This window comes from Moschus berezovskii, chromosome 28, assembly GCF_049115385.1.
Source record: "Moschus berezovskii isolate FMDL1 chromosome 28, NW_MosBer_1.0, whole genome shotgun sequence".
Classification (NCBI taxonomy): Eukaryota; Metazoa; Chordata; class Mammalia; order Artiodactyla; family Moschidae; genus Moschus; species Moschus berezovskii.
This window is the reverse complement of record NC_142487.1, coordinates 27,338,406-27,360,159: the sequence shown is the minus strand read 5'-3', so window position 1 is coordinate 27,360,159 and position 21,754 is coordinate 27,338,406. Positions and strand designations below refer to the sequence as shown.

The window sequence follows — 21,754 nt, the reverse complement described above, 5'->3', positions numbered from 1 at the left end:
CTACCCTGTAGCACCCCGCAGGCACGCTCAGTCACATCCGACCCCGCAGACTGTAGCCCGCCAGGTTCCTCCGTCCATGGGATTTCCCAGGCAAGAATCCTGGAGCGGCTTGCCATCCCCTCCTCCAGGGGACGCTCCTGACACAGGGATCAAACCCTCGTCTCCTGCATCTCCTGCCTTGGCAGGTGGATTCTTTACTGCTGAGCCACCTGGGAAGCCCCACAGAAGCACCCTAGACTGTAGGTGAACGAATGCGTAAGACTGTGCTCTTGTAACATTTAATTTGCAAGACGAGGCAGGGGCTGGATTTGGCCCATTTGATCCCGACCATGATTGTTGGCCTCCCCCAGTCAATAGAAACTGACTAGAGGCCAGACAAGAAATTCAGTTAAGGCTTTCCTGGGGCTCCTGGGCCAGCTGCCGGCGCGTGAAATCAAGTAAAGTGCTTGCTTGCTTGGTCCTGGAAGTGGAGGGAGGACCTGTTCCCACCACCGGGTGGGAGTAGGGGGGCCCAGGGGTCGGGCTGGAGGGTGGCTCGGGTAACTTGCCCATCCCTGTGTGACGCTGAGTGCGTGGGACATGTGCAGTCCCTGCTTTTATTCCCAACACCCAGTTTTTTGCTCCCAGCTCTTCAGAAATGGCAGGTTTCTTGCTCTGCACGTTTCGGTGCAGGGTTTCCCCAGCCGTGCCCGCACACAGTTATGTTCAGTTCCATGCAGTTGCTTTGTATCCCGTAGCTGAAGGAGAGGTGTGTCCAGGTGCAAGCTTTGCAACGAAGGGTCCCAGGTCCCAGACCTATCTCACATTGGCTGTGTTCTGCCCACCTCTGATCTAAATCAATTTGTCCTGTATTTGGGCTACTTCCCTTTCTTCTATGTTATGTTTAAAAACAGTCCGGATTTTTCAGCCTCCAGTTCAATAAGGGCTCCAAAAGAGATATTTCTAACCTGGCCCGTGCATAGCCCTCTGCACCAATGATCACTAAATTCAGAACACAAAGCCAAGCAAGGCGTGCCTTTTCAATCCCTGACCCTCAATCCCTTCATTCTTATTTCATTTCTCACCTTCCCTTTGTATTCATGTGACTCACAGTCCCTCCATCGTCCTTCTGAAGCTGAATCCCTGCATGGACAGCCCAAGAATCATGTTTGAATAAGCACCCAGGCAGCTGTGATCCTGCTGAAGTTTGGGAACCCTTGCCCCCTGCCACCTTCTCTCCCTTGAATAATATCACTTCCACGGAACCAGTGGCCTGGGGACCTTCTCACTGGAGACGGGAACAGATTTCCCCTTCCTTATATCCTCGTGTTGCTCTAATATTAATGTTTATGATGCTATCTATGGTTCCTGGCTGAGTTTAGAACAGATTAATAGTACCCCTGACCAATGGTCCAGAAGAGAAAGTCTTCCAGCTTTGCAGACAAGCTCTGCCTGGGGCACCTATACACTGCCGACACATTATTGAACCTCTCTGGTCTCTCTGGGTGTTCAATTTCCTCAGCTTTAATATAAGGATAGATTTTATTTTCTTAGTCTCCAAAATCATCGTGGATGGTGACTGCAGCCATGAAATTAAAAGACTTTTCCTCCTTGGAAGGAAAGCTATGACAAAGCTAGACAGCGTATTAAAAAGTAAAGACATCACTTTGCTGGCAAAGTCCATATATTTAGTCAACGCTGTGGTTTTCCAAGGTCACATCGAGCCTAGTATATTTCCTCAAAATTCTTGGATCTACCTAAAAGATTAAAGCAAGTTGGCAGAAACTACCTCTCTTTCTCTAAAATAAAGTGTATATAGTGAGTAAGCCAATCGAGGTTTGAGTCCAGGCTCTGCTTTTACTCACTTTATGGCCTTCAGTTCAGTTCAGTCACTCGGTCGTGTCCAGCTCTTTGCGACCCCATGAATCATAGCACCCCCGGCCTCCCTGTCCATCACCAACTCCCGGAGTTCACTCAAACTCCTTATGTATGACCTTAGTCTAGTTAATTAACACCTGGAAACTGGGACGCTTGAGTTCTAGCCCTGGCTCTGACACCATAGCTGCATATAATCCCATAAAATTACTGTCAGGCTGCACCAGGCAAGGAAACACCCTACAGATGGTGCCTAGGCTTCTTTCTAAATCACTGTATGACCTGAGGTCTAAAATTGAAACTTTTATATAATCATGAAAGTATTGATTTAGTGAGTGTGAGAGGCAGGAGAGCAGAGAAACTCAGATAGCTGGGCACATCTAGTCGAAACCAAGGACAGTTATAGCAACAATAAGCTAGTCTCATAAAATGGAAGTCTTCCACTCCCTCTTCAGAGTTTCGCGGAGGAACTCCAAGCTCCAGAAGGCTGTCTCAGATGCAGCCCTTTAGACCTTGAGAGAAGTGCTGCCTCTGTCCTGACCAAGAGAAGATGGCCCACATCGCAGGGGAATGCAGCTCGCCAAGAGGAGCTTCTCCTTCTCTTTCCAGCCAGAGGCTTAGGTTCACCTACTGCAGACCCGGGGATGGGGAGAGCACGCCCCTGGGAAGAGCACTGGAGCGGATTGCCACTTCCTCCTGCAGGGGATCTTCCCGACCCAGGGACTGAACCCATGTCTCCTGCATCTTCTGCATTGGCAGGTGGGTTTTTTTACCACTGAGCCTTCTGGGAAGAGCTTAGCATCATGGGAAGCATCAGATAAATGCAACCTTCTGTGTTTAACCTAAATAACATGCACATATTATGCGAATCCTCACAAGGACAAAGGGCAAGTGCCTGAAATGAACGTGCAGCTAAATCTGTGAACAGAGACACTTCCACCTCCCACCATCATTTAGTGCAAAGCACCTAACACTTCACCCTCCCCAGGGAACTCACAGCGGCATTGTGTGGTCAAAGATTGGCTGATCATGGCAAAATATACACACTTGACTGTAAACCTTCTACCACGTTATTTCTTTCATAAAATAAGGGGTGCTGGAGGATCCAGCTTCCAGCTCTGAACTTCTATGTGCCCAGAGATGTGCTGGAGCTAGCCCTACCACCTCTCAAGAGCCAATTATTAAATACTCAGAAATGTTATAAGCCAGTGGTTAAACCTCAGATAACATGAAAATTGCTATGTTTGGAATATTTACAGCACAGAAATTGGCTAAGGATACAACTTACGACTTTTTTTGGAGGGGGCAGCTAGCTTACCAGCATGTCGCTGAATATGAGCCATTTAACCACATACTGGGGGTGTGCAGGGCACAGTGTCAGAGGCTGTAAGGAGGTGTTTCTCAGCCAAACACATGGCCACCTTCCCAGGTGGCAGTGGAAATACGAGGATACATTTTTGTTTGTCAGAATAACAGATGGGCATTACGGGCATTTAACAAGCAGACGCTTGTTATGATAAATATCCCACAATGTGTCCGATCGTTTCTCCAAACAAAGAAACATCATGTCTAAGATGTCAAGTGCAACCCCACTGAGAAGCAGTGCACGGAGAACAAATATCTTCTAACACCCATTTGGGGTCCCTTCTTTGAACCTGTATAGGAGATCACATTTGCATAAAATTATTGTCCATAGAAGGAGCTCGGGATTCACTGGTGGCCCAAAGGTCAGGACTTCGCCTTCCGAGGCAGGAGGAGAAGATCCAATCCCTGGTCAGGCAGCTAAGAGCCTGCAGGCCTCTCCGCCAAAAAACCAAAGCAAACAGAAGCTACTATAACAAATTCAAGGCCTTAAAACTGGGCCACATAAAAAAACCTTAGGGAAAGAAAGAAAGAGCAAACAGAAGCAGATGGGGCTCCACCCCAGAGAGAAACCTGCTGACGATTTATTCCTTAATCCTAAATTCCTTAATTCCTAAATCTAGTCTCCGAGGGTCACTTGCCCTTTCTCCTTGATCCTTCTCTCTGCCTTATTGCTAACTCCACTCTAAACCATTAATGAAAATTTTCTTTTAGCCCACTTCTATGAGACACTGAATAAGGAAGGGGTTTTTATAATGGAAAAGAATATATATATATTATATATATGCATAACTGAGTCATTTTGCTTTACAGCAGAGATGAACACAACATTGTAAATTAACAGAGAATAAAGAAGCGGCATGTTGGGCTGCAAGTGACAGAAAACCCAACTAGTAACAGTTTAAGCGTGTGGTGATTTTTTTTCTCATACTGATATCAGGAGGCAGACGCTTGTTAGTTTCTTTTCAGCAGCTCAAAGATAGTGACTTCTTCCTAATGGTTTCCAGCTGCTTAGGAGGCTCCGCCAAACAAGGCCATTTCCCCAGGAGATGAGGAACCAGATCAGAAAAGGGAGTCATCTGTATCCAAAAGCAAAGGCTTTCCTCGAGGTCCCTAGACTCCAGCTTACCCCTCAAGGACCAGGCTTGATCGATGATCTGTATACACACCCTCACTGCCAGGGAGCGTAAAGTGGATTTTAGCTTCCTATACTCCATCATAAGAGGAAAGTGGATCCAAGTGACAGGTGAGAGAGCCAACCCCAGTGTATGTCACCGGCAGAAACTTTCCTGCATACCTCCAGGGAATATCACAGTTAAATATCGGCACATTAAAGGTATAGAAACAGGCCTACTCAGAACAGGTGTGTGTGTGTGTTTGTGTGTGTTGGCTGCTCAGTTGTGTCCGACTCTTTCCGACCCCATCCAATAAGAATGGATTTTTCTCATAAAACAAACGAACGCAGCCCCGGGGGAGCTGGCGCATTCAAGGGCCCTCATCCAGAATTGCTTTCTTCCACCTGGATTCATTCTGAAGATCCCCATCAACGTTCACTGTTTGGAGTCCATAAACAATGCATGTCAAATCATCACACTGTACACATTAAGTAGCTTACAATTTGTTGTCCATTACAAATCGATTTTTAAAAGCCATGGAAGCATCAACAAAAGAAGAGGTAAAAAGCAGAAAATATTAACAGCGTGCCCCTAGGGGCTCACCAGGAAAATTCTTCCCCGTGGATTCTGCAGTCTCTTTCCCCAGGCTGCTGTTTCCGCTGTGCAGAGATGAGTCAAGCCATGCCAGCCATGAATCACTCTTTAAAGTCCCCTTGATTCACAGGAAACATCCTGGGGAAATGACTTCATTTCTCTAGAACCTTCAGGGAGAGAACACTTGGGTCAAGGGGATTTGGAATGTGAGAGGCTCAAGGTTCACAGTCTTGATCATCAAACTAGCATTCAGCAGGAGGGCCAGGGAAATCATAGTTGATCAGGCCTTGCTCAGGGAATCTGATCCAGTAGGCCTGTGGCAGGTGGGTGCTCAGTGGATAAGTCGTGTCCAGCTCTTTGCGACCTCATAAACTATTAGAGCCTGCCAGGCTCCTCTGTCCATGGGATTTTCCAGGCAATACTGGAATGGGTTGCCATTTCCTCCTACATGGGATCTTCCTGACCTAGGGATTGAACTCACATCTCCTGCCTTAGAAGACAGGTTCTTTACCACAGAGCCACCAGGGAAGCAGGTCTGAGGTGAGGCTCCAGAATTTACATGTTTAAGCAAGGTCCCAGGTGATCCTGGTCGGGATCGAGAAGCAACGCTTTCAAGGAAAGGATGTAGAAGGTCAACTTAAAGGTGGTAGGGCGCTGAGAGGCATAGGACCCAGTACTTCCCCTGTGAAGGAAGAGGCGGGTTATCAGGAAAGGGGGATGGAGACAGGAAGTTGTGAGGAGAGCATATAAGAAGTAAACTAGCCACACAGGGAGTCGGGAGCATTCACTCTGGGCTGAGGCCCTAACCAAAGTAGATGTGATACCAGTTTTCACTGAGCAGTGTCTCTGTGCTAGGGACTGTGCTAAGAATTTTGTGTGCATTTATCCCTCCTAAAACACTATGTATTAGGAATTTTATAAATCCCATTTAACAAGGAGACAGCAAGTTCATGGGTCTAGTAAGTGGAGAATCTAGGATTAAATTCACAAATTGCAAAGTTTATGGTATCAGCAACCCTGCTGTGTGCGTGTTAGTCGCTCAGTCGTGTCTAACTCCTTGTGACCCCATGGACTGTAGCCCGCCAGGCTCCTCTGTCCATGGAATTCTCCAGGCAAGAATACTGGAAAGGGTTGCCATGCCCTCCTCCAGGGGATCTTCCTGACCCAGGGATTGAACCAGGGTCTCCTGCACTGCAGGCAGATTCTTCACCTTCTGAGCCACCAGGGAAGCCCAGCAACCCTGCTGTTCTGAATTAAAAGCATCTGTTAAGCTATTTTGAAATGAATCTCCCCCTAAAGAGCCCACCTGACTTCTTTCTGTGGTCAGTGTTGAGAATTTCTCACGATGCATCCTTTAGATTCTGACGGTGGCAGCAAAGCAAGAGAGACATGTGACAGGACTTCCCTGGAGCTCCTGGTTTAGACTCCGCACTTCCGACCCAGGGGCGAGGGTTAAGATCCCACATACCTCGGCCAAAGAAGGAGAAGAGAGAGAGATGCCAGGCGTAGCAGGACAGGGTAAGCTGCTTTCTCTGGAAGGGCCTCACAGCTTGGAGACTTTGCTATCACGGAGCTGACCCCCAGTCTCCCAGACCAGTCGCTAAACTCTCGTGATCCCAGTGGACCAAACACCGCTTCATTCGTCCGTAACAAAGAGGCGATGCCTCCTCTCAGTGACAGCCAGAACACTTACATTATGCCTGGAGCAAGTTCTTCTGACAGAACCAAAGTATCTGGGACTTAGACTAATATTCAGAGTGCCATTTGGTGGGTGAGTCAGGCTATTTACAGGAAGTAAATTAAGATGCTGAAATCCAGCTAGTAGACCATGGTTAGGCAGGTATTTTCAGTCAGCATGCATTCTGAGATCTGTATCTACGCTACACTGATTATTAAATAATGTTTGCAGTTTGATTACCTAGATGATAAAACACACAAAACCATAAATCACAGGCACTCTGCAGGAAAGCTAATTTAGAAGCAAGCAGCAAATAAGAAGATGGTGACTAATATTATACAGTGGAGCATCTCACAAAGGAAGATATTATAAATATTTAGCATATTTTGAAAGTAGGAAATACCTAAGAAGGTTTCAAATGGCATAGTTTTTTATGTTTACATATTTGGTTTAAAATAAGTTTCTTTTGCTGGAAAATTCATCTATATATCAAAGTGAATTTCCATATGATTTAAATGAGAATATATACTAAGAAACAAATAACTAACTATAAACCCTGTGGAGGTGTCTCACCTGTGGAATACTAAATACATGGGGTAACAATGTGGCTACTTATCTAAAGAGAAGTAAAGAACAGCTACTTGTAATGCAAATATTCCAATAATCTTACAAGAGTCAAATGTCAGTCAAATGGCCACATATGAAGGCAGGATAATTTATTACTTTTCTTAGTTTAACTTCCCCCAATGTAAATATTAATACATCCTTAATGTATAAAGCAAAGAGTGATGCTCACCATATAACGTCACACATTTTTAAAGATGCTCAAAACAGCACTTTCCAAACATATTCATACAAAACCCCCGAGCACTGTTCACTTATGTAAAACACTGGGAAGAGTTGATACGGTTGCATTATGCGCGCTGATGTGCTGAACTGTGAAGTCGGGTTAGTGACTGGAACAGTCCTATTCAATTGCCGAAGCATGGCATGGACTTCACTCCCCACTTGGAGTCATCGCTACAAACAGAAAGCAGCGCCGCGGAGGCAAGTTTCTGTCCTGTCGCTCCGTCTGCACGAGGCCCAGGAGCAAAGCCTGCCAGGAGCAAAGCCTGCCGCGAGCAGGGGATTCAGAGCTCGTATGGACAGTGTGAAAAGAGGAAAGCTTTTTTAAGCACCTAAAAGATCAGCCTCACAGAGAAGTATTCTCAATGTTTTATAATCACTGATAACGAAAAACAAACTGAAAAAATATGTATGTATGTGTGATGGAAACTCTTTGCTTCACACCTGAAGCTAACACAGCCTTGTGAATCAACTACACCTCCATTAAAAAAAGCCGTCCTCATCCACGCACAGATCACAAGCAATGCTGAACTGTTATCGTTCAAAAAGTATTTCAGGACTTTATAATGCGCACATTTTTCCTTGAACGCTTAAGTGCCTCTAAAGAGTACTTTTATTTACAGACTTTCCACAAGTTATTAAAACCTTTAAAAAATGCCCTCAAAATTAACAACCCCTTCAGTGTGTGGAATTCTAAAGCGTAAAGCTTTGGACTCTATGACAGTTGAACAAAAAAATGTGAGCTAAGACAGTTTGCTCCTCCTCAAAGAAATAAGATGCTGCCAGATTTATGAAATCCCTTCACAGTTTCCGGAGGGGCTGGTTGGTAACGTGGGATCTGGCGTCATCTACTGGGCAGTCGTAGTAACTTGTCCCTACTTGTTTCTTCAGCTAAATAATGTGTGGTTTATTACTTAATCTGTGAAATAGGTACTCCTGTGAAAGTGACTGGAAAGGAACTTGCTAATATGAAAATACTATGTTTAGAGTGGGGCTTTGATCTTTTTGAACGGCCATATATGTTTTCTAAGAAAATAGCTTGATTTAAATAATTACAAAACACAACACAGAAACTTGAAAGACTTAGGCAAAATGAGAAAATGAATTGCAGCAGGACAGAGAATGAAACTCTTGGGACTTCTCTGAGGCCCAGTGGCTAGGACACCACACTTTCACTGTTAAGAGCCAGGGTTCGGTCACTGGTGAGGAAAGTAAGATCCCATAAACTCCACAGGGCAGAAGAAAAAAAAACCCTTAAGGTCACTCAGCCAAAGAAGGTGGGCATTGGAGACAGTCATGAATCTGGTGCTGGCAACCAAGGGTCATTTAACCCATCAAATCTAAAGGCTTACTTTTTCTCTCACTGTTTAGAATTAAAGCGGGTTATCTAGTGTAACATAAATCAAGACCCCCAATGAATTAGCATTATGAGAAATCTATTCTAATAGATTTACGAGAAGGAACTCTGAAGGCATTCTTTGAAATGTCAAACAAAAATAAATATGCAGTTTAGCTTGACTCAAAGCTCCGGGATGAACCGTGTTTAGCATGCGAAGTTCTGGGGCTTTGTCTGGGCCATAGACACTACAGCCTCTTAGGAGGCAGGTGCTGAAAGATGCAGTGTGCAGGTGATTGCTCGGTTGCCAAGAAGGAATTTCTCCTTTCTCGCGTGTTTTTATACCAGACATCAAGAACACACTGTAGATTTCTTCACAGATACTTTCTCCTCCATAGGTCTGAGGGAAACCGTAATTCCGGGCCCCTGTGTGTGTTCCTTGGTTTCACACAGGTCTCCAAGGGGACCAGCATCAGACCGTATTCTGCTCCCCACTCTGCGTATTTTCTAGCACAACGTCTGACACGCCGGCACATATACAGGACTCACACAGTAAAGTGCTCGTCGCTCAGTCGTGTCCAGCTGTTTGTGACCCCGTGGGCTGCAGCCTGCCAGGCTCCTCTGTCCGTGGGGGTCTCCAAGCAAGAAGACTGGGGTGGGCTGCCTTGCCCTCCTCCAGGGGGTCTCCCCGACCCAGGGCTCGAACCTGCCTCCCGAGATCGAACCGTGGCCCCTGCATGGCAGGCGGATGCTAAGCCACTGGGAAGCCCTGATGGGATGAGTATAGAGGAGCCAAAGCCTGCATCTCCCAGTCCCCAACTTCGGGGATGAGAGCAACCTGCAAGGGGCAACGAAAAGGCAAAAGAGGCGACTAACGTTCAGTATGCCTCCCTTTTACTGAAACCCTTGAAAAGACAAACCTAATCTAAGGGACAGAAAGCAGATCAGTTACTGTTCAGGACTAGAAGCGCGGGGAGAGGGGGCCGGATTAGAACACAGGAACATCTGTACATGATGGAAGTGGTCTTGATTTTGGTGGTAGTCCTCAGGGGTATATGAAGTTTTCAAAAAATTAAAGTGTGCGTCTTTAATGGGCACATTTTATCTGACATAAACTATACCAGAATATGGAGCTGATTTATTTTAAAATGAGACTGGGGTGAGTCCCGTTCTCCCGCTATTAGCTGTGGCATTCTTTTAATTTTTCTTTCAAATGCATTGTTGATTGGAGGGTAATTGCTCTGCAGTGTTGGCTTCTACTGCACAGCAGCATGAATCAGGGGACAGCACAGGTAACCCTGCCCTCCTGAGCCCCCACCCCCCACCCAGCCACGCCTCCAGTCATCACAGAGCGGCAGGCTGGGCTCCCTACCTTATACCAGCTGTGGAATTTTTCTTCACTTAATCTCTTCTCTGTGCTAAACTTGAGAATTAGGTTTTCTGACTACTAAGGAATTGTTTGCTGAAAACTGAAAACCTGGATAGGTCAGCGAGTCCTAGAAAATGTAAAAACTTTACCAAAAACAAGGGAGACCATTCAGCACTGTGGACAACACAGAGTAAATATGTACGGAGGGCTCTAGGCTGACCCCCGCCACTGGGACACTCATAATGCTCCAGAAGAAAGACCGCATGTTTAGACATTTTAACACCAACATTACTTCACCATTGACCAAGAGTGCGCTTCTTTGCATTATATCAGGGCAACCTCAGCCAGCACACTTAAGATCACGGCGACCTCTTGAATCTATTTTTTATTGTACTGAGCCAAAATTTCCACCAGAAACTGACAGGGAAGAAAAGAGAAGAGAAGAAAAGGTCAACACCCACAAATAATTAGACTTTCTTCCTGCTTTCAGCAGTCAGAGTGACTTTTATCACAGACAAAAAGAAAAGTTGCTGTATTTGGATTTCACACATATAAGTATGCAAGGAACATCTGCTATAAAAAGCTTTTTCACTGTTCTGGATCCTAAAGGGCAAGTACCTTTCACTTCTTCTTTACTCAAATATTTTCATTAAGACTTCCCAGAATAAAGGACAAAATGAGTCATCAAAACAAAAGCAGAGTGGAAACCCAGAAAATGATTTTTATAAAATGTGAGTTTTGTGTGTCCAAATACAAAGAGTTTATCATCTTCACGTGTGTCGTGACATGCGCTATGTCAAACTGTACAAGTATGGCTTCATTCTGGGGGGGAAAAAAGAGCCCTTCTCACTCTCCTTTTAGAAGAAATGTATTTTAAATCATCACAACTGAAAAATAATATGGTAAAGTGTCTGCCTGCAATGCAGGAGACCCGGGTTCGATCCCTGGGTTGGGAAGATCCCCTGGAGAAGGAAATGGCAACCCACTCCAGTACTCTTGCCTGGAAAATCCCATGGACAGAGGAGCCTGGTGGGCTACAGTCCACGGGGTCGCAAAGAGTCGGACACGACTGAGAGTCTTATTTCACTTTCACTTAAAATGTATGATTAGGGAGGGAGCCGAGCAGCCAGCCGCGCCGCGTCGCCGGTTTAAGCGCAGTGCGGGGCCGCGGCCGGGGGCGGCGGTAGTGAGACCAGAGCTGCGCGCCAGCCCCCTTTTCCCTCCATGGTTTCTCTCCGCTCCCGCGAGTAACTTGGCTCCGGGGGCTCCGCTCGCCAGCCCGCACGCCGCCCGCCGCCCAGGACCGCGCCGTCGGCCTCTGCCTCGAGCCGACCCCTTCGGACGGCCCTCCCTGCGCAGGCTGGGACGCCTCGCCCCCGCCGCGGAAAGGTAAGTTTGAAGAGGGGGGAAGAGAGAGAAACATGGACATGAAGAGGAGGATCCACCTGGAGCTGAGGAAGCGGACCCCGGCAGCTGTTCGAGAACTTGTCCTGGACAATTGCAAATCAAATGATGGGAAAATTGAGGGCTTAACAGCTGAATTTGTGAACTTAGAGTTCCTCAGTTTAATAAATGTAGGCTTGATTTCAGTTTCAAATCTTCCCAAACTACCTAAATTGAAAAAGCTGGAGCTCAGTGACAATAGAATCTGTGGAGGTCTGGATATGTTAGCAGAAAAACTTCCAAATCTTACACATCTAAACTTTAGTGGAAATAAACTGAAAGATATCAGCACCCTGGAACCTTCGAAAAAGTTGGAATGTCTGAAGAGCCTGGATCTGTTTAACTGCGAGGTTACTAACCTGAATGACTACCGAGAGAGTGTCTTCAAGCTCCTGCCCCAGCTGACCTATCTGGATGGCTATGACCGAGAGGATCGTGAAGCCCCAGGTTCAGATGCCGAGGTGGATGGTGCGGATGAAGAAGAGGATGATGAAGATGAGGGTAAGGAGGAGGATGAAGACGGTGAGGAAGAAGAGTCTGACGATGAAGAGGATGACGATGAAGACGAAGACGTAGAAGGGGAGGAGGATGGAGATGAAGTCAGTGGGGGATGAAGTCAGTGGGGGAAGAAGAGTTTGGACATGATGGAGAAGCTGATGAAGATGAGGATGAAGACGAAGATGAGGATGAAGAAGAGGAAGAAAGCGGGAAAGGGGAGAAGAGGAAGAGAGAAACAGATGACGAGGGAGAAGATGATTACTAAGACCCCAATAACCTGCAAAAAAAGAACTGTTCAGTGTTGGTTGGACTGCTGACATGGATTTGGTAGCTGTTTGTTTTTTTTTTTAGGGAAAAAAAAAAAGGTAGCTGTGATACAAACCCCAGGACACCCACCCACCCAAAGAGCCAAAGAATAGTTCCTGTGACATTCCACCTTCCTCCATTTAGTCCCTCTTGGAAATCCACCACCAAGCTTGGGGACTTCACCCCAACAAAATTGTAAGCGTTGTTAGGTTTTTGTGTAAGACTTGCTGTAGCGTGGATAGCTGTGATTGGTGAGTCAACTGTCTGTGGCTACCAGTTACACCAAGATTGTAACAGCATTTTTACTTTCTGTACAACAAAGAAGCTTTGTAAATAAAATCTTAACATTTAAAAAAAAATGTATGATTAGAAATTCCTTGATGTGATGAGTTGACAATCATGAGCAAGTGTAAGTGTGCTTGCAACTGGTTAAAATAAAAGGAAGAGCATCCAAATAGTTGTGACTTTGTAGGTTAAAAGATTAAAACCTGTTTTGAAGATTGGAATTAGTCCTCATAAAGATGAGAAGGCACTTTCATAAATTTTATTTTTACCAGCAGAGAATCAAAATGCCTTTTGGTCATGAAGACGGGAAGAAAGAGATTATGCTTTCAAAATATTAAAACATCTTTACTGATTTTGGCTTTTAAAACAGAAGCAGGGTTATCCTCTTATTATTTATTATTATTTCAGGAAAAATAAAACCAAGCAAAATCTGAGTGCATGACAGTTTTAACTTGCATGTTACATAATGGAAATGGGAATCTTTATGAACTTCGATAAATTCATTAAATCAACATTTGTCAAGCTTATGTATGAGATACTGTTCTAAGCCCAAGATAAGAATTTGCCTCTTTCTGAGACTTCCCTGTGGCCCAGTGGTTAAAATGCCACTTTGCAATGCAGGGGACGCAGGTTCCATCCCTGGTCAGAGACCTAAGATCCCACATCCTGTGGAGCAGCTAAGCCGGAGCCTGCACCCCCTGAGCCTGTCGCCACAAGGAGAGAGTCCAAGCCCCACAGCAAAAGATCCCGCAGGCCACAACTAACAGCTGACAGCAAAGCTAAATTCATTACTTGAGTGATTTTTTTAAAAAAGAATTTGCTTTATTCCTCCGGAGGAAAAAAAAATGCCATTAATCTCAAAAAATAATTGAAAAGAAAGAACACCATTGTTTTGAAGGCACAGGCCTTCGCATCTTTCACTCGCCCAGTGAACTGAGATGAAGACCAGATTTCCCTCCAGCACTAAGAATCCCTTCCAGCCTTGACTCATCCCTGTTACACGCCTCACCAGCCCCCGAATCCCACATGGCTTGTTTGGGACATTCAGTATGAGACATGCCCGCAGAGGATCTCTCTCCTCTTTGTAACTCCATTCGTAGAGCGTAGAGCTCCTGGGTAGAGGAGAATGAGTGAAGGGATGCCTTCTTCCAGAAGGTACACTCCAGAGATGCCCTGGAGGGTCGTGTCTGACTCTGTGTGACCCCATGGACTGTAGCCCGCCAGGCTCCTCTGCCCATGGGATTCTCCGGGCAAGAATACTGGAGTGGGTTGGCATTTCCTCCCCCAGGGATCTTCCCATCCCAGGGATCAGAACCTATGTCTCCTTGTCTCTTGCATTGGCAGGTGGATTCTTTACCACTGAGCCACCTGGGAAGCCCCAGGTGGGGACTTCCAAGATATGAAAAAAAAAAAACTACTCAGCTTAAAATATTTCCCAGGAACAAACCGCAAATCAGAGACCGATTTATGATGACAGCTCCAGTTAATAATTGCAAACTCACATTCGGAAGGTTAATCCCACTACTCACTCACAGTAGGTCAGTGTCAGTTACGCTGAAGTGTAGCTTTGTTTGAAAAGAGAAGCTGGGGTCACCTGGTCTGTCTGGGCAGGTCTGTGTGACCTTTCACACTGCAGCTGAGACTGGCATATGCACGAGACCCTCGATAAACAACTAAGATCATGGCATCCAGTCCCATCACTTCATGGCAAATAGATGGGGAAAATGTGCAAACAGTGTCATATTTCATTTTCTTGGGCTCCAAAATCACTGAAGATGGTGACTGCAGCCACGAAATTAAAAGATGCTTGCTCCTTGGAAGAATAGCTATGACCAACCTAGACAGTGTATTAGAAAACAGAGACATTACTTTGCTGACAAAGGTCCATACAGTCAACGTTATGGTTTTTCCAGTGGTCATGTACGGATGTGAGAGTCGGACCATAAAGAAGGCTGAGTGCCGAAGAATTGATGCTTTTGAACCGTGGTGTTGGAGAAGACTCTTGAGAGTCCGTTGGCCATCACAGAGATCAAACCAGTCTATGCTAAATTAAATCCACCCTGAGTATTCATTAGAAGGACTGATGCTGAAGCTGAAGCTCCAATACTTCGGCCACCTGATGCAAAGAGCCGACTCATTGGAAAAGACCCTGATGCTGGGAAAGATTGAAGGCGGGAGGAGAAGGGGGCAGCAGGGGATGAGATGGTTGGATGGCGTCACTCACTCGATGGACATGAGTTTAAGCAAATTCAGGGAGATAGTGAAGGACAGGGAACCCTGGAGTGTTGCAGTCCATGGGGTTGCAAAAAGTCAGACACAACTTAGCGACTGAACACTAACAACAACAATATGGTCATCAGAACTCTTATAGAATCCTATAACCCACCAAGTAAATTTCACTTGGTAAAACAAAATAAAGCCAAAAACTCTCAAACTGCTCTTTTGTCACTCTATAATGGAATTTAAGAATAAATATATTAATTTTGCCTTAATTCCCTGGCTGTTATCAATTGTCTTGGTTCTAGGGTGCTTTAAAACTAAGGCAGAAAAGATTATCACTTGTATACATGTCTAGCTCTCATTGTACAATATGGAAGGCACTTATCTTTGTGAAATATTTTTACCCAGTTTAATGCTATTTTTAAATGGCTCTCCCAGAAAATTACCTTCAGGTTATTATAACTGACTTTCTAGAAATGTAACAATGATCAAGATTTAAATTTAAACATTCTTTGGAAAATTATTCTGAATATTGTATTTATCATACTATAGTGAAATTATAACTTTATTCTCAGATTTTAAGCCCCCCAAAAAATCATAAAAGACCAATGGACTCAAGTACTTAAACTGGCATTTCTGTAATAATGTAGTAAAAATAAGAAAAGATAGAACTGTATTTTAAGCAAATAAAACAAATGGCTAATAAAAACAAAAAGGAAAGAACTAAAAGACAAACGGCCTTATTTGCACGTTCATCTCAAGTTGGAAAAAGGGACAGAGACTAAGGAAGGTGCCAAATAGATAAACCACGGTTGGGAATGCCCGCTGTAATAAACGTGTCAAGTCTCTCGGACTGATCTAGGGACTCAGTAAAATTCATTATAAATTTCATTAAAGCTTTGTGTGGAACTTGGCAGGCCAGTGTTAAGCTTTATTTGGAAGAGCAAAGTCCCAAGAAATCAAACATTTTTACCAGAAAGATAGGGGATGTCCTTGCTCTAAGAAATACCTTATAAAGTCTAATGATTAAGACTTTGAGATTTTGATACAGTAAAGACAAAAAGGTAGTTAAAACATTTTATAAAATGAATATAGAAACACAAAATATCACTGAATTAACATTGCAAATCATTGGGAAAGGATGAACTATTCAAATACTTTCAGATCAATTTTTTATCTGTAATTTTTTTTTTAAAAAGTGTAAATCCCTTAGTTCATAACATACATAAAAGTCTATTTTAGGGGAACTAAAAACCTAAATGTGATAAGCCAAATATTTTAAATTCCAGAAGAAAATGTAGGAGAATAACCTTTTCAAATTGTGTTCAGGAAGGAAACCTTGCATTAAGATACAAAAAGCATAAGCAGTAAAGGGGGGTGAAGCTCAATGAGTTTACATCAATCCCTGAAAACACTGTATGAAAAAAACACTATTAAAAAGTGAAAATAAGTAAAACTACTAAAGCGTACGCTTTTTAAAGAGTTGTTTGTATGGTACGTAAGTTTTATCTCAATAAAACTGATATTAAGAAAGTGAAAAATTCTATATATAAAATAGAAGAACAATAAGGACCTTCTGTATGGCACAAGGAACTATATTCAATATCTTGTAATAAAACCTATAGTGAAAAAGAATCTGATAAAAAATAGATACATATAGTATAACTTAACCACTTTGCTGTACACCTGACATTAACACAACATCATAAATCAGTTACAATTCAATATAAAGTTGTTTTGAAGAAAAAGAAAAAAAGACATTGAAAAGATGGAAAACAACAATGCTCTCTGGCTTTGCATTCATAAAATCGACCAAAATTTAAAGACTGACAGTACCAAGAGTGTGCAAATGTGTAGAGTCCACAGATAAATAAGCTGCTGGTGAGAGCAGAAATTTTTACAACCTCTTTGAAGAGCAGACACTGGACCACCTAGGACCTAAAGGGCATATATACGGATTTACAGCAGTAGCTTCTTAGTATCAAAATCTTTTCCAAACTCATCTAAGTAATCACCAAGAGGGAAGCATTTAAACTTGGAATAGTCATAAATGAAATGTGACACGGCAGCCAAGATGAATGAACAGGGCTATGTGCGTCATCACGGTAATAATAACAGCTGGTTGCTGCAGCTGGGGCAGGAGGCCGTCGAGTGCATCTGAAGGAGGCCCAAAGCGACACAGAGAGAGCTTTGACTCAACCTGTGAAATGTTTAGTTTTCTGTTTCCAAGATCTGAGGCAAAGGTAACAAGACTGTTATTTGTAAGATCTGGGTAGTAGCACATGTGTGTATCATATTTTCCTATTTTATATATTCGGAACAATTTCATAGGAAATAAAATGCCTTTGGTGTTTAATAAACATACCTGGTTCTGAGATTAGAGTCAATAATACGTTTGGTATGAAAGTAACGGTTCTAACCACACACTGTTGTCAAAAATGTGTAAATCAAAGGGATCACATGCCTTCAGTTATGCAAGACAAGTAAGTCCTGCAGGACATTAGGCCTGCGATTAACAGCACTGTGCTGAGGACACTTAACTCGGCAAGAGGGTCGCTCTCACATTGTATCTGACAATAAAATTAAACAGATGATAGACAGGAAGAGTGGCACGGAATTTCAGAATACCCTAAAAGGAAGCCCTGCAAACTGGTCTCTGCATTCTCACTAAAACACACACGGAAGGGAGACAAGCGGAATTCATGTGATTTTTTCTTTGGAAAATAAAGGTTGTTATTAATTTTTATTGGAGGATAGCTGCTTTGCAACGTTGTGCTAGTTTCTGCTGCACGGCCAAATGGGTCAGCTGTGTGTGTGTGTGCGCTGTGCTTAGTCGCTCCGTCATGTTCGGCTCTCTGCAACTCCACGGACTGTACCCACCAGGCTCCTCTGTCCATGGCGAGAATGCTGGAGTGGGTAGCCTTTCCCTCCTCCAGGGGATCTTCCCAACCCAGGGGTCGAACCCGGGTCTCCCACATTGCGGGCGGGTTCTTTACAGTCTCAACCACCAGGGAAGCCCATGTTTATGAATATCCCCTCTTTTTTGGATCTCCTTCCCATTTAGGTCCCCACAGAGCAGAGTCGAGTTCCCTGTGCTATATAGCAGGTTCCCATTAGTCACCTATTTTATACATAGTATCAATAGAGTAAGAGAATTTCTATTGTTTCATCCAATCTCTTCCCCCCATTTTCACAGATATGTACTGATCTATTACTAATAGAGCGTTTCTTCTTTTCTCTAGAAAAGACCACGCTACTTCTATATCTTCCTGTACATCATAATAAGGTAAGAGCCCAATTATAAGCCAGGTTTTGTTTACCCACTAGTCTCTTTGCCTCCCTTCTCATTCCATTTTTGTGTGACGCCAGCTGCCGCATCTTTCGCCTGCGAAGAGACATGACCTAATAAGAGAAGAAGGGCGCTGGGATTAAAGAGGTGTGACAAGGCAGGGAGCAAGAAATGCCTGGCTCCCTTCCATCCTTCACGGAAAACTGAGGAAGAGGAACACATATATAACGCAGACCCAGGCTCACAAGCTGGAACTCTGGCCAAATTTTACACTGAAAACATTAAAAAGATCAAATATAAAATTCTTTACTAGGATGCAAAAATCCCCATGCCAGATATACAGCATAAGGACTGAAAGAACTAGCAAGCAGCCCTGTGTTAATTTTTTTTTAATTGTATCGTTGACCAGATACTCATTGAAAGTAAATAGTGGATTACTGCTGAGAAAAGAAAAAATGCGACTGCAGTCTTAGACAGAATCTGGGGAGGAAGAAAGTGCATCCCAGCTAGGTCCAGAGTGTATCATGTGAACACCAGGGCCACGGCATCTCAATCTGGACACCATGTTTTAAGAGTCACTTGAACACATTTAAAGAGCAGTACAAAGGGTGGGGAGACCCATAACTATTTTATGAGCAGGAGTGGAAGAAACATAAAGAGAGCTGAGCTCCTGTGCATATAAGCAAGGAGTAAAATCAAAGAGCAAACTAAATACTGCTGGACGCAGAAAACATCTGTGGTGATTACAAGGCGCTGTTGGCGATCTGGTGGGCCCAGAGTAGAAAGGATTTTTTACACTGGTGTTACAGAGAGTCACCAATCCATCTTTCTAAAGTGCAAAATACATGCTGAAGATGCCTTCATCATTAATATGGATCAAGTGCCTAAGAATAAAGAAAAACAAATAATTCACTTTAAAAGGCTACGTGTACAAAGTGGGCAGTGTGATAGGATTTGGGGCTGATGGAATTTTCTGGGTCTTGACAGTGGAAGTGGTTATATGACTCTACACGTGTGTCAGAATTCGTAAACTTTACTGCTGTAAACTGCAAAATAAATGAGTCAAGACATTTTAGGATACAACAAAGCTAATTTTATCCATAGAAAGAAAGTCGATCGGTCGTGTCGGACTCTTTGTGACCCCATGGACTGTAACCTGCCAGGCTCCTCTGTCCATAGGGATTCTCCAGGCAAGAATACTGGAGTGGGTTGCCATGCCCTCCTCCAGGGTATCTTCCCACCCCAGGGATTGAGCCCAGGTCTCCCATACTGCTGGCAGATTCTTTACTGTCTGAGCCACCAGGGAAGCCCAAGAAGCCTGGAGTGGGTGGCCTACCTCTTCCCCAGGGGCTCTTCCGACCTAGGGATGGAGCTGGGGTCTCGCGCGCTGCAGGGGGATTCTTCTCTATATTATAGGACACAGGAATTCCAGAGCAGAAAAAGGACACTGAGGAGCGTCCCTGGCGTTTAACCTTGCGGCTGCTCTCTGAGTGGTGGATAGGCACCCTGGACGCCTTAACAGACGCCTGTTTCAGTCTTCCCAGAGCAGGGGACGGGGTGCTGGAGAAGAGAGGCCGGCGTCCCCCCGAAAGCAGAGGGAAGAGCCAGGGAAGGCTGGGACGCAGGCAGGAGGCCGGTGGGGACGAGGGCCGAGCCGTCAGCGCTGGGCTCAGCAGCCCGGAGCTCCAGGGGTTTCCAGCGACCATCGGAAGCGCGAAAGAGGCCGCACGGGCCCTCCCGGGGTCTTCAGGGGACGGGCAGCCTGCTGCCTGCTTGACCCGAGGCCTCTGGCCCCCAGCCTGCGCGGCGGTCGTTCCTGTTGGTGTTTGTTTTTTATTGGAGGCTTTTTATTTTACAATATTATATTGGTTGGTTTTGCCATGCACCGACATGAATCCGCCCCGGGTGCACACGAGCTCCCCTCCCGAAGTTGCTGCGTTCGCGGCGACTGGCGAGCAAGCCCCGGGAACTCGGGCCGCCGAGCCCTGGACGCCCGGCGGGCGCAGCGCCGGGCCTGCCTCTCGCGGGTCTCCGGCCCGGCGTGGCCCTCGTCTTCAGGCGCCCGGCGCCCCCGCGTCCTGAGCTCCGGCTCCCGCGTCGCCCCTCTGGCCTCAGGCGCTGGAGCGGAAAGCGCCGCCGGGGACCCCGGCCCCGTCCGGGCGGCGCGGCCTCGCGGGGCTGCGCGGCGGCGGCGACCCTCCGGCCGGGACGCGGACGGCGGCGCCCCGAGCGCGCACGCAAGTAGGGGACCCGTTGGTCCCGGTTTATCTGACTGTCCGGGATCTAAACCAAAAGAATCTGGCGTTCTCGGACGGCCCAGGGAAGGCAGGCACGGCTCATCCCGCTGCTGGCGGGCACCGTCGATCCAACTACAGTGACCGCGGCAGCTGCGCGAGCAAGCCTGTTAAAGAGCAAAGGTCTCCCTCCCCGAAATCCAACGGCATGTAGTTGAGCATGTCGGTCACACGGTGGCGCTACAGGACTAGGTTTACTAACACACCACCCGTGATGCCGTCTACGACGCGAGGTAACACTCAAAACTGGAGGCGCTCAGCTATCTGCATACGGTACTATTGGTCTCCTTTACGACTGAAGGATAGAATTATATACCTTTGAGGGACTTTTAATTCCGGTGCCTATTTCTGCCAATCATTAAATTTTTCCATTAAAAAAATGAATTTATAAATACTATGACTAATTTGCATTTTAATTGTTAAGACTTCTGTCACATTAGCTTGAAAAACCTACAGTTGGATATATGTAACTGTGACTACAATAACATCTTGTATCCAAGGATTTAAAATATAGAAAATATTTATGTATTCACTATGTGACCACTTGAAGGTTTTGATAGCTGCAGAAAAAATATCAACTTGACAGAAAAAAACCTAACATCAGAAATATCCCAAAGCAAGCTTCCCTCAACTTCACAGATCTTCGGTAACAGAGAATCCCAACCTGGGTTTATTTTCTAGCAGAAACTTGTAAAAGTATCATGGCTAAAGAGTTCAACTCCAGACTTCATGTCTGTAATAGAGATTTACTACGCTGATTAATCCAGAAGTTAAAATTTGCTCCAGGGAACAGATGGGTGTTCTTTCGCTTGTGTGTTTTGGGTTTAAATCTCCTAGCATTAGATTTTTAATTGAAGCATATTTCATCTACGATGTTGTGTTAGTTTCAAGTGTACAGCAAAATAATTTGGTTTTACTTTTATTCTTTTTCAGATTCTTTTCCATTATAGGTTATTACAAGACAGTAAGTCTATTTCCCTGTACTACACAGTAGATCCTTGTTTACCTATTTTTAACTATTCCAGGGAACTGTTTCTAAAACAGAGGTCATAATTCAAGGAAATGTTATACTCTCTTATCTCCAAAGATTAAGGTAGTTCAGTCCTGTCTTGGCAAGACATAATGCTATGTTTGTATCATGCAAGCAATAGTATATGTTATTTATAAAGAATATATGTTTATAGCTGACGTAAAAGAATGGGCTGACAGATACCATGATGAACTCCTCATGGTGGTGACTTTCAGGGAGAAATGAAGGGAAATTG

The 21,754-nt window shown here is 44.8% G+C and overlaps 1 pseudogene; it reads left to right on the top strand.

Annotated features, from left to right (window-relative positions):
- Positions 1–11,292: 11,292 nt before the first annotated feature.
- LOC129549608 (acidic leucine-rich nuclear phosphoprotein 32 family member D-like) lies at positions 11,293–12,760 on the top strand (annotated as a pseudogene).
- The last annotated feature ends 8,994 nt before the right edge of the window (positions 12,761–21,754 follow it).